This window comes from Anolis carolinensis, chromosome 1, assembly GCF_035594765.1.
Source record: "Anolis carolinensis isolate JA03-04 chromosome 1, rAnoCar3.1.pri, whole genome shotgun sequence".
In the NCBI taxonomy this organism is placed as follows: domain Eukaryota; kingdom Metazoa; phylum Chordata; class Lepidosauria; order Squamata; family Dactyloidae; genus Anolis; species Anolis carolinensis.
In genome coordinates, this window is record NC_085841.1 from 26226975 (window position 1) to 26241662 (window position 14688).

Below are 14688 nucleotides of genomic sequence, written 5' to 3' on the forward strand. Positions count from 1 at the left end.
TGAGGAACTGTATTAAAGAGTCACGGTCTTATGAAGGTTGAGAAGCACTGTCGTAGAGTATCATAGAATCATAGAATAGTAGAGTTGGAAGAGACCTCATGGGCCATCCAGTCCAACCTCCTGCCAAGAAGCAGGAAATTGCATTCAAAGCACCCCTAACAGATGACCATCCAGCCTCTGCTTAAAAGCCTCCAAAGAAGGAGCCTCCACCACTGTCGAACAGCCCTCACAGTGAAGAAGTCCTTCCTGATCTTCAGCTTTTTGAGTATGGCCCAAAGAGCTGAAGATTGTTGGATTGGCCACTATTTTTCATATGGCACCATGTTCCCCACTTCTGTCCTTGGCTCTCATTGAAAATCTCAAGAGTTCTAGTTAGTGAAAAGAAAAACTGAAACCAAATAGCCCGAAAACCTGAGGTTTGCCCTTTTTTTTGCTCTGGGGAACACTTTCAGTTTCACAAAGAAGTGGTGGATTGCAAGAAGGCCAGCCAGTTCTCTACAGGAGCTGAACGCTGTCCTAAGAAAACTTCCCAGAAATCTCAGCAGCAAAGCAAGACAGACATGAAAAAAATTCTTGGTGAGCAGGTCAAAGTGGAGCCAGGAAGTTTAAAAGCCACAGGCACAGCGGGTCCAGACTCATTCTCTGGTTGAAAACCAGCAACAGGCAAAGTATGACTTTCTAGATTTTATTGACCTGGAGTTTATAGCATTTTAATCAAATGTGCTAGCTAGAAGCGCTGGCAGTTGGAAATTGGGAGAGTTATTTTTTTGCTCACCTCTGATATAAATAATAGTAATGATGTAGTAAATATTTCAGTTGCACAATATCAAAACCTGCTACTCCCAAAGTAGTGAACATGGCTATGGTAAAATGGGGTTAGTTCTTGTTTGAAGCATTCTTTTATGGTACAAAAGCCTCTCTCAGCAGCTCAGAAGACAAAGGCAATCCAATAATGATTTGAATTCAATAAAATCGCCTAATATCCAAAAGGTCCATATAATAATGGAAGCTATGTAGGGTCAGCTTTGGTTAGTACTTGGATTTTTTGTGTGTGTCAGGAGTGACTTGAGAAATTGCAGGTCACTTTTGGTGTGAGAGAATTGACCATCTGCAAGGACGTTGCCCAGGGGATGCCCAGATGTGTTGATGTTTTTACCATCCTTGTGGGAAGCTTCTCTCAGGTCCTCGCATGGAGCTGGAGCTGATAGAGGAAGGTCATCTGTACTGTCCCCGGGTTGGTTTCGAACCAGCAACCTTCAGGTCAGCAACCCAAACTTGGATGAGAGTATGCCCATGGAGGCTGCATTTCAGAGGAAGGAAGTCACGAGCACTGCTGAGCATACCTTGCCTAATAAACCTTATGAAATTTATGGGGTTACCGTAACGCAGCAGGCAATTTGAAGGAACATGCATACACACGGGCAGTAAACACATGTCCTCAGATACACTCAAAAAATACCTACTTTCAGAAATACATACACACTTGGGGCATATCTACACTGTAAAATTAACACAGCTTAACACCACTTTAACTGCTATGGTTCAATGCGATGGAATTCTTGGAGTTGTAGTTTTACAAGATCATTAGCCTTAGTTCCAAAGAGCATTGGTGCCTCACAGAAACTACAACACCCAGGATTCGATAGCATCAAGATATGGCAGTTAATGTGGTGTCAAACTTCATTAATTCTACTGTGTAAATCAGGCATGGGCAAACTTTTGTGCCTTGGGGCCGTATTGCAGGCCTGGCTGGGCGGGTTGGGTCGGGAGGCTGAGGGGCCAGGCACATGCTAGGTGGGGAGGGTCCAGGAGAGGGCAGGGCCAGAAGAGAGCAGGACAAGGCCTGGGTCATCCTCAGGTTCTCCTCCCAGCATAAGGACTGGACTTGCTCGCCCCATCCTTATGCCAGGAGGAAGTTGGGACACGTGGCGACTGCCCCAATCCTCGGGCTGTCCTCTTGGCATTATGCTGGGAGGATGGCAAGACCAGTTGGTGGCTGAGGGTGCTCCTGGGGGCTCTCAGCTGCTGCGTGGCTTCTTTGAGCCACCCTTATGCAGGGAGATGGGCGAGACACACAGTGGCTGAGAGCGCTCCAGAGGGCTCTCAGCTTCTACATGCCATCCTCCCCCATCTTTTTGGCATAAGGACATGCTGGACTGCTGTTTCCTTATGCCAAGAGGACAGGGAAAATAAAAAAGGCCTGAGGTAAGCACCCAGAGGGCCGCATTTGGCCGCCGGGCCTTAGTTTGCCCATGCCTGGTGTAGATGCACCTATAGTTTCAAAAGAACGTCAGGAGAAATAAGCAAGTTTTGAGAATTTTCCCATCATAGAAAAATGAAGTAAACCAAGGTTCAGCAAAGAAGTCTATGAGGCCTGCTGTTGAAGAAGCATCCCTTTGCCAGGAGGACTTGTGATGCCAGGAGCGAGTGTTTGTAGCTACCCTGCGGCAGAGGGTTGTTCCCACACAAACTAAAAAGCGGCAAAGTGCTTTTGTAAGATTATCAATGCCTCTTTAGTGAAGATTAAAAATAACTGCTATTCTTCCGAGCCTTGCCCTATTCTGCAAAGCAAAGGAGTGACCATCCCACTGGGCCCCAGTTTCTTTGCATGAATTAAGACCCTTTGAAGGATGCAGCTCTTTTTAAACTTTTTAAAAGTGAGCATGGAAAGGGAACAGGACTGTAATCAGATGTGCTGCTTTTCTCCTCTAAAACGTTTTTTTTTAATACACTCACACACAACTATTTGTGTCTGCAGCCAAACTTCACTTCATGGAAAATCTCTTGCATTGTGTTTTTGCTAATTGTACACACTGGCCAGACTTTGTGCTGAATTTGTATGAGTATGTTCTAGATTAAGTGCTGAAAACTTGGAATGTAGCAGCTGTGCTGGATCTTGCTGAATGCCTTGTGAATTGTAGAACTGGGCCCAAAAACCACCGAAAAGTAGCTAGCTTGCTGGAGTTTGGGTAAAAGAAACTCTACATTACAGAATGGTAGTTCCAACTTACTGGATGGTCTGCATTTCAAATATATTTTCATGGAAGGATAAGAAACTGTCTTGAATGCTGGAAGGACAAAGTCATTCCAAACTGTGAAGTAAAGACTCCAGTTTGAGTTTTAATAGAATTCTGTCTTCTTTATTCTGAGATTAATGAGAGTTTAAAATTTTCCACTGGAGACCATATTGGAAGACAAAAACACTATGCTAACAAGGAGTCTTAACCTATTGATTATATGAAGTTCATTTACATTCTATCAAGACTATTTGTTCACTTAGGCCAATGCAGGTAGAATAGTCCTTATCCGAAATGATAGGGACTAGAAGGTTTATGTAGTTTGGATTTTGCATGCACATAATGAGATGGGACCAAGACTCAAACTTTATTGATATTTCATCAATGCTGCATAGCCTGAAGGAAATTACATGCACAATATTTTTAAATAATTTTGTCCATGAAGCAAAGTTATAGTATGCTGAACCATCAGAAAACAAAGGTGTCACTATCTTGGCCACCAATGTGGATGGTTTTGGATTTTGGAGTGTTTTGGATTTCAGATAAGAAATGCTCAAGCTGTTGACTAGCAGTAATTATTCTAGGATTGGATGGATCTACACTGCCCTGTATCCCAGGATCAGGCTGTTAGGAATTGTGGGAGTTGAAGTCCAAAACACCAAGAGGGCCGAAGTTTGCCCATGCCTGGTCTACACTGACAGATAATCTGGGATATGTAGATAACCTAGGATCAGATCCTGGGATATAGAGCAGTGTAGATCCAGTCTGGTTTTCAAGGAAGCAAAACATCTTAGCTGATCAGTTATGGTGGATCACTCTGTGAATGCTTCCCTGTCCTCTGACCTAGCATTCATCGTAATTATCATAATTATCATTCATTCATTCATTCCTATAGATCGATCAAACAAGTAAAAATGGGTCCTGCCAACGGTGTACAATCTAAACTTAGCATTATTACTGCATTCAGGCAAATTATAGGTAAAGGTAAAGGTTTTCCCCTGACATTAAATCTAGTTGTGTCCGACTCTGGGGGTTGGTGCTCCTCTCCATTTCTAGGCCGAAGAGCCGGCGTTGTCCATAGACACCTCCAACATCATGTGGCCGGACTGCATGAAGCACCCTTACCTTCCCGCCTGAGCGGTATCTATTGATCTACTCACATTTGTATGTTTTCAAACTGCTAGGTTGGCAGAAGCTTGGACTAACAGTGGGAGCTCACTCCCATCTCCGGATTCGAACCGCCAGTCTTTCAGTCAGCAAGTTCAGTAGCTCAGCGGTTTAACGCGCTGCACCACCAAGGGCTCCCAGGCAAATTGTACTTAATCTTAACTGTAAGTATACTGATGCAAACAAATTGTGGTTTATGAACATGGGTTGCTTCCTGATCAGTCATAGTTTAGGGATTAGTTGGAACACTAAACTGCTTAATTTGAGAAGGAAGTCCAGCCTTTATTCCTCTACATTGTTGTACCACAGAAAGTGAGGGAAGGGTAAGGTACACATTGTAGAGACTTGTGGAGCAGTTTTGTCCCTATCACTGCCACCTTTTCCCTTGTACTAGAGAAATCAGTAAACAGGTCAATTTTGGGTCTATTTGGGCTAAAATACCCATCAGCCCGAATCAGTCTGGTCAAGGGTGAGAGATCTTAAGAGTTCACCAATGCCTGGAAGGCCATGGTTTCTGCATCCCTAAAGCATTAAGCCCAGCACAATTGATGTCCTTGGTGAGTATCACATGCATGCTCTCAGTAATAGTTGTAATAACCATGCAAAATGGATCAGTGTTGTTCTATTGGAGATCCAGTGTGGTGTAGTGGTTTGAGCATTGAACTGCAACTGTGATTTGAAACTACTCAACCATGGAAACCCACTGGTTAAATGACTCTCAGCCTCAGCAGAAGGCAAAAACAAACCCCCTTTGAAAAAATCCTGCCAATAAAATCCCATGATAGGTTTGCCTTGGGGTTGCCATAGGTTAGAAATGACTATGGTACACAACAATTTTTCTTTTGTGGGCTGAAAGGATAAAGTTAACGATATTTTTTCTTACAGACTGCTGATAAGTTCATTGAAAGGGGAGGATGTTATGCTTCATAGTCAAATCTCAGAGCCTCTGGCTTATAGCAGTTCACAAGAACGAAAAGTCTTGTAGATACCCTGGTAAAAATCTTTGACTAAGCATCAAATCACTTATCAAAAGAACCTGGGATATTACTTTTAAAAAAGAAATAAATTGCAGATATAGAGCAGGATCTCTAAATGTATATAGTGATGACTATGTGTTGTCGAGGGCTTTCATGGCTGGAATCACTGGGTTGTTGTGAGTTTTCCAGGCTGAATGGCCATGTTCCAGAAGCATTCTCTCTGACGTTTCACCCACATCTATGGCATGCATCCTCAGAGGTTGTGAGGTTTGTTGGAAACTAGGCAAGATATATAAATCCCACTTGCCTAGTTTCCAACAAACCTCACAACCTCTGAGGATGCCTGCCATAGATGTGGGTGAAACGTCAGGAGATAATGTTTCTGGAACATGGCCATACAGCCTGGAAAACTCACAGCAACCCTATGTAGTGACTGCTATTGCAGATATTACAGTAATATTTACTCATTTCTCTCAAAAGGTCTACAGTAGTAAAAATACATACAACCCTGAATGCTATAAGCCACAAGCAGGAATGCAAAAGACATATGCCTCTCATCCATTTCATCTTAATTTTCAACACAAAAACAGAGCCCAGACTACAGTACAACACAAGCTAGAATTTAACCCATGTGAAATTGATCTTCCATTTAGTAAGGCTGTGCTCTTGTAAGTATAAAAGTTACGGTTTTAAGAGCAAAGGAATGAAACTACCCCTAATTTGTTTACTGTCCTAATGTAACTTTTACATATCTTTATTACAGGAAGACAGATTGATCGCAATTCATTTTTCCCCTAATGCCCTTGTTAATTCCAAGCTCTTGAGTATTACAGAAGTAGAGATATTGCTGTTTTACAAGCCCAGTCCAGACATGTTTACTCTTCTGTGGAGCAACACTGAAACAGGAAGTGAGGTTATGCCGATTAGCCCTGCTCTCAATATTGTATGTGCTATTTATTCTCATTTCCTGGTTTCAGCATGTAAAAATGAAACATATGCTTCCTGGCATCTGTGTGTAAAGGATTTTTGGTACCTTCATCAGTAGCAGTATTCATTAGTGAAGCGCCAACATCAAGCAGGTAACATTCCACCTGCACAGTTTCTTTTCAGCCTCCCTTGTCTGCTGTATTATTTATTTATTCTCCATACTTATATCCCGCCCTTTTCAACCCGAAGAGGACACAGGGTGGCTTCACAACCGGCAGCAATTTGATGCCCGACATACAAATTTCAAAAATAAGAATTACAATTAAAACCAAACATTAAAACAAAAATTATTAAAACAGTGATTAAAATCACGTAAATTCAAAATCGTAGTCCAGAATCAGTCCATTAGTCAACACTTTAAAAGTTCTCAATTATTGCACTGCTATAATTATTGCTCAAATGCTTGGTCCCATAACCATGTCTTAGGTTTTTCCCCCCTAAAAGACAGGATGGAGGGGGCTGTTCTGATTTCATTGGAGAGAGAATTCCACAGATGAGCGGCCACCACTGAGAAGGCCCTATCTCTCGTTCCCACCAGTCGTGCTTGTGAGCGTGGTGGGAATGAGAGCAGGGCCTCCTCCAATGATCTTAACCTTCGAGGTGGATCATAGAGGGACAGGTTTATTTATTTCGTGTCAAAAGCATTGCATAACAAATACATTTAAAATGATGAAAAAAAAATTAGAGGAAATCACAAACAACTAAATAGTTTTAGACCAGAAACGGGCAACAGCAACCGCATTGTCCGTAGCTTTAAACAACTCCTCCTCCGTGCATGAGGCAGGACATTGTGGGCAAGCATACATATGCGGAGTTGTTTGTTCTGCTCCACAGTCACACAAGGTGGAGGATTCCTCCAGGTAGTGCCACCTTGCCAAGTTGTCTTGAGATCTGCCCACTCCACTTCTGAGTCTGTTCAGGGACTTCCAAGTTGCCCATTCTTGGTTTGCCCCTGGAGGAAGACCCTCATGGGGGGCCATCCAGTTAGAATTGCCAGTTTAGCTGCCCAGAGGGACACCCTTGCTGCTGCTGGAGGAACATCAAGAGGAGTGGTGGTTCTCATGAAGCCCTTCCTTGATTTGAGTCTACTGGGAGGAGGCTGATAGTCATGCAGTGGGTGGCTTTCACAATGTTCAACCTTATTTCTCTCACAGTTAGCAGCAACTTCCCGTCGCACGTCAGGAAGGGCAATGCCAGTTAGCTTGTAGAGTTTATCAACAGGTGTAGGTTTAAGGCATCCCGTGATTATTCTGCATGTTTCGTTTAGTGCTATGTCCACCTGCTTTGCATTGGCAGACTTGTGCCAGACAGGACAGGCGTACTCAGCAGTTGAGAAAGACACGGGGGGGGGGGGGGGGGGGGAACACACGGAAAGAGCCTCCTCGAAGATTGAGTAAATTCAGTCGGGCGTCCCCTGGGCAACGTTTCTTGTAAGCGGCCAATCTTCCCACCCCAAAAGCATTGGATGAATAGAGGGACAGGTAAGCTGGGCCAGAACCGTTTAGGGCATTATAGGCTAAAGCCAGCATTTTGCATTGTGCTCAGTAGCAGACTGGCAGCCAGTGGACCTGACGCAATAGTGGGGTGGTATGCTCCATGTATGCCGCTCCGGTGAGAAATCTGGCTACGGCTCAGTTGACTATTTGAAGCTTCCGAACAATCTTCAAAGGCAACCCCATGTAGAGTGCATTGCAGTAATCTATTCGGGATGTAATGAGTATGGACTATATCCTATTTTTGAATGAGGCAGAAGGAGCTATCCCATAGCCTAAGTCAAAGTGCTGGTCCCAGAGCTGTTGACTACTGGTCTACAGAGTGTTTCCAGGAAAGACAAAATTGTATAGCATTTTACCACCTAAGTGATGAGGAGTCTTCACCTCTGTTCTAACTGTGCCATGGGATTTCCAGAGTTCATATGCAGGTCTCCTCCTCCATCCCATGTATATAAAAGGCATAGTTCTGCAAGACAGTAGATGGTCAGTAGTAACATTTATGTACCCATGAGAAATACTTTGCGCTCGAGGTGTTATTATGCATGTCTTTTTGCTGTGAAAAAGCAAAAACAGTTAGTTGTATGATGTATCCAAGGATTCTGCATCCATGAATTCCACCACCCACAATTTTATACTAGTCCAAAAAAAGCAAGCACCGGTTTTGCTATTTTATATAGCAGACAACATTTACTGCACCAATTGTATATAATGGGTCTTGAACACCCATGGATTTTAGTATCCATGGGAAGTCCTGGCACTAACCCCCACAGTACTTCTTCTGTATATTGTGATCTGGACTGTACAAATAGTCCAGACAGTCTTTGGCATCTGCAAATAGAGAATTGACATCTAGCATCATATTTCAGCTCTACAGGATTGTGATTCAATCATTGGTAGGCCAGAGATGCTCTACTTCACTGAATATCAAATAACATTTTACAAGGTGCTAATTAAATTTGTCCCAATGTGCAAAACACATAGCCCTCTTCCTAAGACAGATGCGCTGTAGTTCTCTTCAGGACTTTTCCTGGGAGGTTATATATTGGGCTTCTTTACCATACATACTCGTGTACAAATTGCCCTTGTGTGTAAGTCAAGGGCAGATTTTCAGTCCAAACGTATAGATTTTGATGTGACTCGTGGATAAGTGGAGAATCATCCCACAGGGAGGCGAGAGCATCAGTGCTGCTGCAGTGACCTCTCGTCGCTGCCCATTGCCACCGTTTCTGAATATACATGCACATACATGCTCATATATCACAGTTATAGTGTAGGGCATGTTTTTATTTACGTAGGCACATTTTATCCAAATTGGTGCTACCTTTTGCATTAAATAGTTACTTTAAGTATGTCCAGGACAGAAATTTCTGTATGCATTTTCTGGTTGTGACATAGGGTGCATCTATACCAGTGGTTCTCAACCTGTGGGTCCACAGGTGTTTTGGCCTACAACTCCCAGAAATCCCAGCCAATTTACCAGCTGTTAGGATTTCTGGGAGTTGAAAGTCAAAACATCTGGGGACCTACAGGTTGAGAACCACTGGTATAGATGCTGATCTACATTGTCAAATTAATGCAGTTTGAGTCTACTCTAAATAGCATGGCTAAGTGCTATGGAATAATGGAATGTGTAGTTAAGTGAGGCACAAGCATTCTTTGGCAAAGACCTGTAAAACTACATGCCCCATGGTTCCACAGCATTGAGCCATGGCAGTTAAAGCATGTCAAACTGCATCCAATCAACAGTGTAGACTCTTGAGAGGCATGAGCAAACTACGGCCATCCAGGTGTTTTGGACTTCAACTCCCACAATTCCTAATAGCCTACCAGCTGTTAGGAATTGTGAGAGTTGAAATCCAAAACACTTGAAGGGCTGAAGTTTGCCCATGCCTGCTCTAGAAAGAAGAAGAATCATAAAACACCTTAATTCAGATCAACTAAAATGAGAATGAAAAATGGGTATAGGTTTGTTTTTGATAACAATTGTCAGAATTCACACCTTTCTTGGTATTTAGATTAGAAAGAACTGGTGATTTAAAGAAACAAAATGTATGTGGAAGCACAGAGGATTATCAATTTCACCCATCCAGGGGAAAGGGCTTTGGTTCAGCTGAGCTCTATTGAAAGGTTCAGCTTCACCTGCTGTGAATTTAACCTTAGTAAGGTAAAAGTTTTCCCCTTACATTGTCTAGTCATGTCTGACTAGACTTAATTTGACCACATTGACTCGGAAATAGAATTGCTATTTTTTTTGACATGTTCCTCATCTTGAACACCTGTGCCTAAATCAGATTATTAATCCCAACTAAGTAGACCTATTAGATTAGTGGGAATTTGATAGGTCAACACTTGGGTAAGTCCCTTAGATTCAGTGGGTCTGCTCTAGTAGAAGATATTAGATGGGTTTAAGCCATGCTGGGGATAGCTGCCTCTGTTCAAATTAATAAGAATTTTGGTTGTTTTCTGAAGCATTTCATCATAATTTCCAAAGCATGGGGAGGGTGAAGGGAGCCTATGAGGTATAAAAGTTAAAATGCAGCTGAAAACAGTCCCTTCTGTAAATCCTCCTTAGGTGTGGATGGGAATGTGCCCTAGAGGTGTGGTGGATCTTACCCATTTAGCTTGAATCGACCGAAATATTCCCCCATCTAAATTATGCCTTTAGGTGCCCTGTGTTGTCACCTCTGCCCTAGGAAAGCTGAACAGATGACGTTTCTCTCATTCTGCCTCCCTTACTATACAGGAGGAGCCATTTCTCCCTTAGGGAGAACCTCTGGGTCATATAACAATGCCAGTAAAAGTAAATGCTCTCCAGTCAGAGGCTTGAGGGGGTGCGTGTGCGTGATTGGAGCCCTTTATTCGTTTCTCTGTCCAAGCTGCTATCTTTGTTCTTCTTCCATGCTTTTAGCAGAGGCAAGACACTGTAGCACCTCATTGATCAGTAAATATTTGCACAGTGGTTTGACCTTGTACAGACCAGTGTAGCTACTCGGGATTAGTCAGCAGCTGAATTCAGTCCCAACCGTGGTGTTAAACCCAAATATTTTTAAATATTTATAGGGAGAAGAATCCAGGGCTTAACTGGAGAATAAATCATAAGCTGTTAACTCCCCCACCCAGTTTCTTCCTTCCTGCTTCCAGTGAGTTCCTGGTATTAATCTACATGAGATGTGATTGCCTAGAGTTTGGATAAGGTTGCAAACAATTCTATTTCTTAGCACAGAATAATTCTTCCTCTTTAAAAAGGGCTCAACCACACCAACGTGTTTTAAAAACAATGTGTATGCTCAGCTGGTGTAAGACAAACTCGGTGATTGGAAGTGTTACTCAGGCCCCTTCTACACTGCTATCTAAAATCCAGATTATCTGCTCTGAACTGGATTATATGGCAGTGTAGACACATATAATTCTGTCCAAAGCAGATAATCTGGAATCAAGGAGCCCCTGGTAGTGTAATGGGTTAAACCCTTCTGTTGGCAGGACTGCTGATTGAAGGTTGGGTGGCTGAACTGAAGGTTGCTGGTTCGAATCCAACCAAGGGAAAGTGTGGATGAACTCTATCAGCTCCAGCTAAATGCAGGGACATGAGAGAAGCCTTCCACATGGATGGTAAAAACATCAAAACATCCAGGCGTCCCCTGGGTAATGTCCTTGAGGACGGCCAATTCTCTCACACCAGGAGCGACTTGCAGTTTCTCAAGTCACTCCTGACACACAAAAAAAATCTGGAATCAGATGCTGGACTATATGCAATGTAGATCTAGCCTCAGAGTACAATTCCCAGAATCCTTTTGCTAGATTGGCCATGATAGCAAGGATTTCCTAGAGCTGTAGTTCAAAATAGCAACTTTTCTAAGCTCTGCTAATAGCATAACATGTTAGTTTTCAGACAGTCTGGTTTAGCTTCCCTTAATCTAGTGCCTGCAAGATGAATATAGTTTTAGACATCTGATGAAGGGTATAGAGCTAGGAAAGGTTGCCGATACTTTATCTAGGGTGGCAGAACAAATGGTTTAATAGCTATCTTTGGCTGGCTCTACACCAGTGGTCCTCAACCTTCCTAAAGCTGCAACCTCTTAATACAGTTCCTCCTGTTGTTGTAATTCCCAACCATAAATTTATTTTTGTTGCTACCTCATAACTGTAATTTTGCTACTGTTATGAATCATAATGTAAATATCTGATATGCAGGGTGTATTTTCATTCACTGGACCAAATTTGGTACAAATACCCGATACACCTAAATCTGAATACTGGTGGGGTGGCGGGGGGGTTTGATTTTGTCATTTGGTACTTGTAGTTGCTGAGATTTATAGTTCACCTACAATCAAAGAGCATTCTGAACTTCACCAACAATGGAATTGAACCAAACTTGGCACATAGAACTACCATGACCAACAGAAAATACTGGAATGGTTTGATGGGCATTGACCTTGAGTTTTGGAGTTGTAGTTCACCTACATCTAGAGAGCACTGTGGACTCAAACAATGATGGATCTGGATCAAACTTGGCACAAATACTCAATATGCCCAAATGTCAACATTGGTGGAGTTTTCTCACTCGCCTGCGCATGACGCTGCCATGCACCAAGCATGGCTACTCTCCCGTTCCTGCTTGGAGTCTCAGAAATAGCCCTCCCCTTGGCTGAGAGGCTGGCCAATCACAGCAGGAGGAGGGCTTTTGGTAGGAGGATTCAGCCTCTTTTTCCAAAAAAGAAGAGAAGGACAAGGAAGAGATCTTCCTCCTTCCCTGTCAAAGGGGTTCCTAAGACCATCAGAAATATGTGTTTTCTGATGGTCTTTGGCGACCCTTCTGACACCCCCCTCGCAACCCCCACACTGGTCCTGATCCCCAGATTGAGAAACACTGCTCTACACGATATAATTAATGTTGTTTGACACCACCTTAACTGTCATGGCTCACTGCTCTGAAATCCTGTGTATAAAATATAGCAGATCCAAGATACTTTATCCGCAAAATGGTGGATAAATTCTTATAGTGGCATATTGAGTGATTTATATTCTTCTTTGGACCGGATTGTTGTAGATCAGGGGTCCCCAAACTAAGGCCCAGGGGCCGGATGCGGCCCATCGAAGCCATTTATCTGGCCCCCACGGCACAAGGGCAGAAGGGGGTTGGGCTAAATGACCCAAGAGGTCCCTTCTTCTCTTACAACCATTATTATTATTATTATTATTATTATTATTATTATTATTATTATTATTATTATTATTAACATTGAGGCTGGGTGGCCATCTGTCAGGGATGCTTTGCTTGTGCTTATGGTGCACAGAGGCAGAAGGGGGTTGGACTAAATGGCCCAAGAGATCTCTTCCAACCCTCTTTATTATTATTATTATTATTATTATTATTATCATTAACATTGATTCTGGATGGCCATCTGTCAGGGGTGCTTTGCTTATGCTTTCGGGGCACAAAGGCAAAGGGGGATTGGACTCAATGGCCCAAAGGGTCTCTTCCAACCCTCTTATTTATTATTGTTGTTGTTGTTATTATTATTATTATTATTATTATTATTATTATTATTATTATTATTATTGCTCGGTAGCCAACTATAGTCCGGCCCTCCAATGGTCCGAAGGATCGTGAACTGGCCCCCTGTTTAAAAAGTTTGGGAACCCCTGTTGTAGATCCTTGTTCTCTTGAAAAAACTGCTGGATGCTTCCGTTCATAAGGAATCTTCATGGCTAAAGACTTGTGCCTCTATAGAACTTGCATTCTGTTTCCTTAATCCACATTGGATAGGAGCTCCCATGTTCAAGATTGAAATGTTATAATGTTGCATCCCACTGTCTTCATCTTATGGTAACCCTAAGAGTAAAAAACTTCCAAGAGATCCTGTTACTCCAGTCTTTGCATAAGCCACTTTATCTAGGTAGAGGGCCTTACAATACAGAGGGATCTTAGAAATAGTTCTGGTTTTCTCTTTTGTGGATTTGTTTCTAACTGGAAGTATTGGTATGGGATTAAAATGAATACAAGAACCCATAATCTTCAATACAACTTGGTTTGATTCAATATCTGATTTTATAAGAACCAAACCCTTCTCTTATAAAAGTTGAAAAAGTTGGGAAATTACATAAAAATGAACAGTTTTATCTGTATTTAATTTATATTACCCAAAATATTTTAAAGGCACCAGATTGTGTCTGGAATCTAAGTAGAGCACCAATGAATACCAAGTGTTGTAAGCTATATATCAGAGGAAGAAGCTGGCCACACCACCTTTGAGTACTCCATGCTGAAGAAAGTCTTTTGCAATTCACGAGATTGCCATAAATTGACAGGTGACCTGAAGCGCTTCTACTGAATGACTCTGCAAATGGAGTAATAACCAAGTCAATTTTGCAATAAAGTGATGGTATGTGTGTGTGTGTGTACTTTTTCTTATGCAAGGGATAAAACAAGCATTACTTGCAATGATTTGTAGCAACATGCAGGTCATCGTGCCTTTTCGCATCCATTTCCCCCATTACCCTCAGGGAAGTCCTCTTGTAAAAATAGTTCTTGCTGACAGATTTCAGCAATCCCAACACCTTAGCTCATGCAAAAGAAACTTCAGATATTCTTGCTAGTTTTAAAAGAAATAAATGTGGTAATCACAACGCAAGCAAGCAAGACATCCTGAAAAATAAGTCCCATCACAGTTCAATGGTAAACCAACTCAAGTAAAGTCTTAAGAAATGCTGTAGACCAGTGGTTCTCAGGCTGTGGGTCCCCAGGTGTTTTGGCCTACAATTTCCAGAAATCCCAGCCAGTTTACCAGCTGTTAGGATTTCTGGGAGTTGAAGGTCAAAACACCTGGGGACCCACAGCCTGAGAACCACTGCTGTGGACTACAGTAGAGTCTCACTTATCCAAGCTAAACGGGCTGGCAGAAGCTTGGATAAGTGAATATCTTGGATAATAAGGAGGGATTAAGGAAAAGCCTATTAAACATCAAATTAGGTTATGATTTTACAAATTAAGCAGCAAAACATCATGTTATACAACAAATTTGACAGAAAAAGTAGTTCAATACGCAG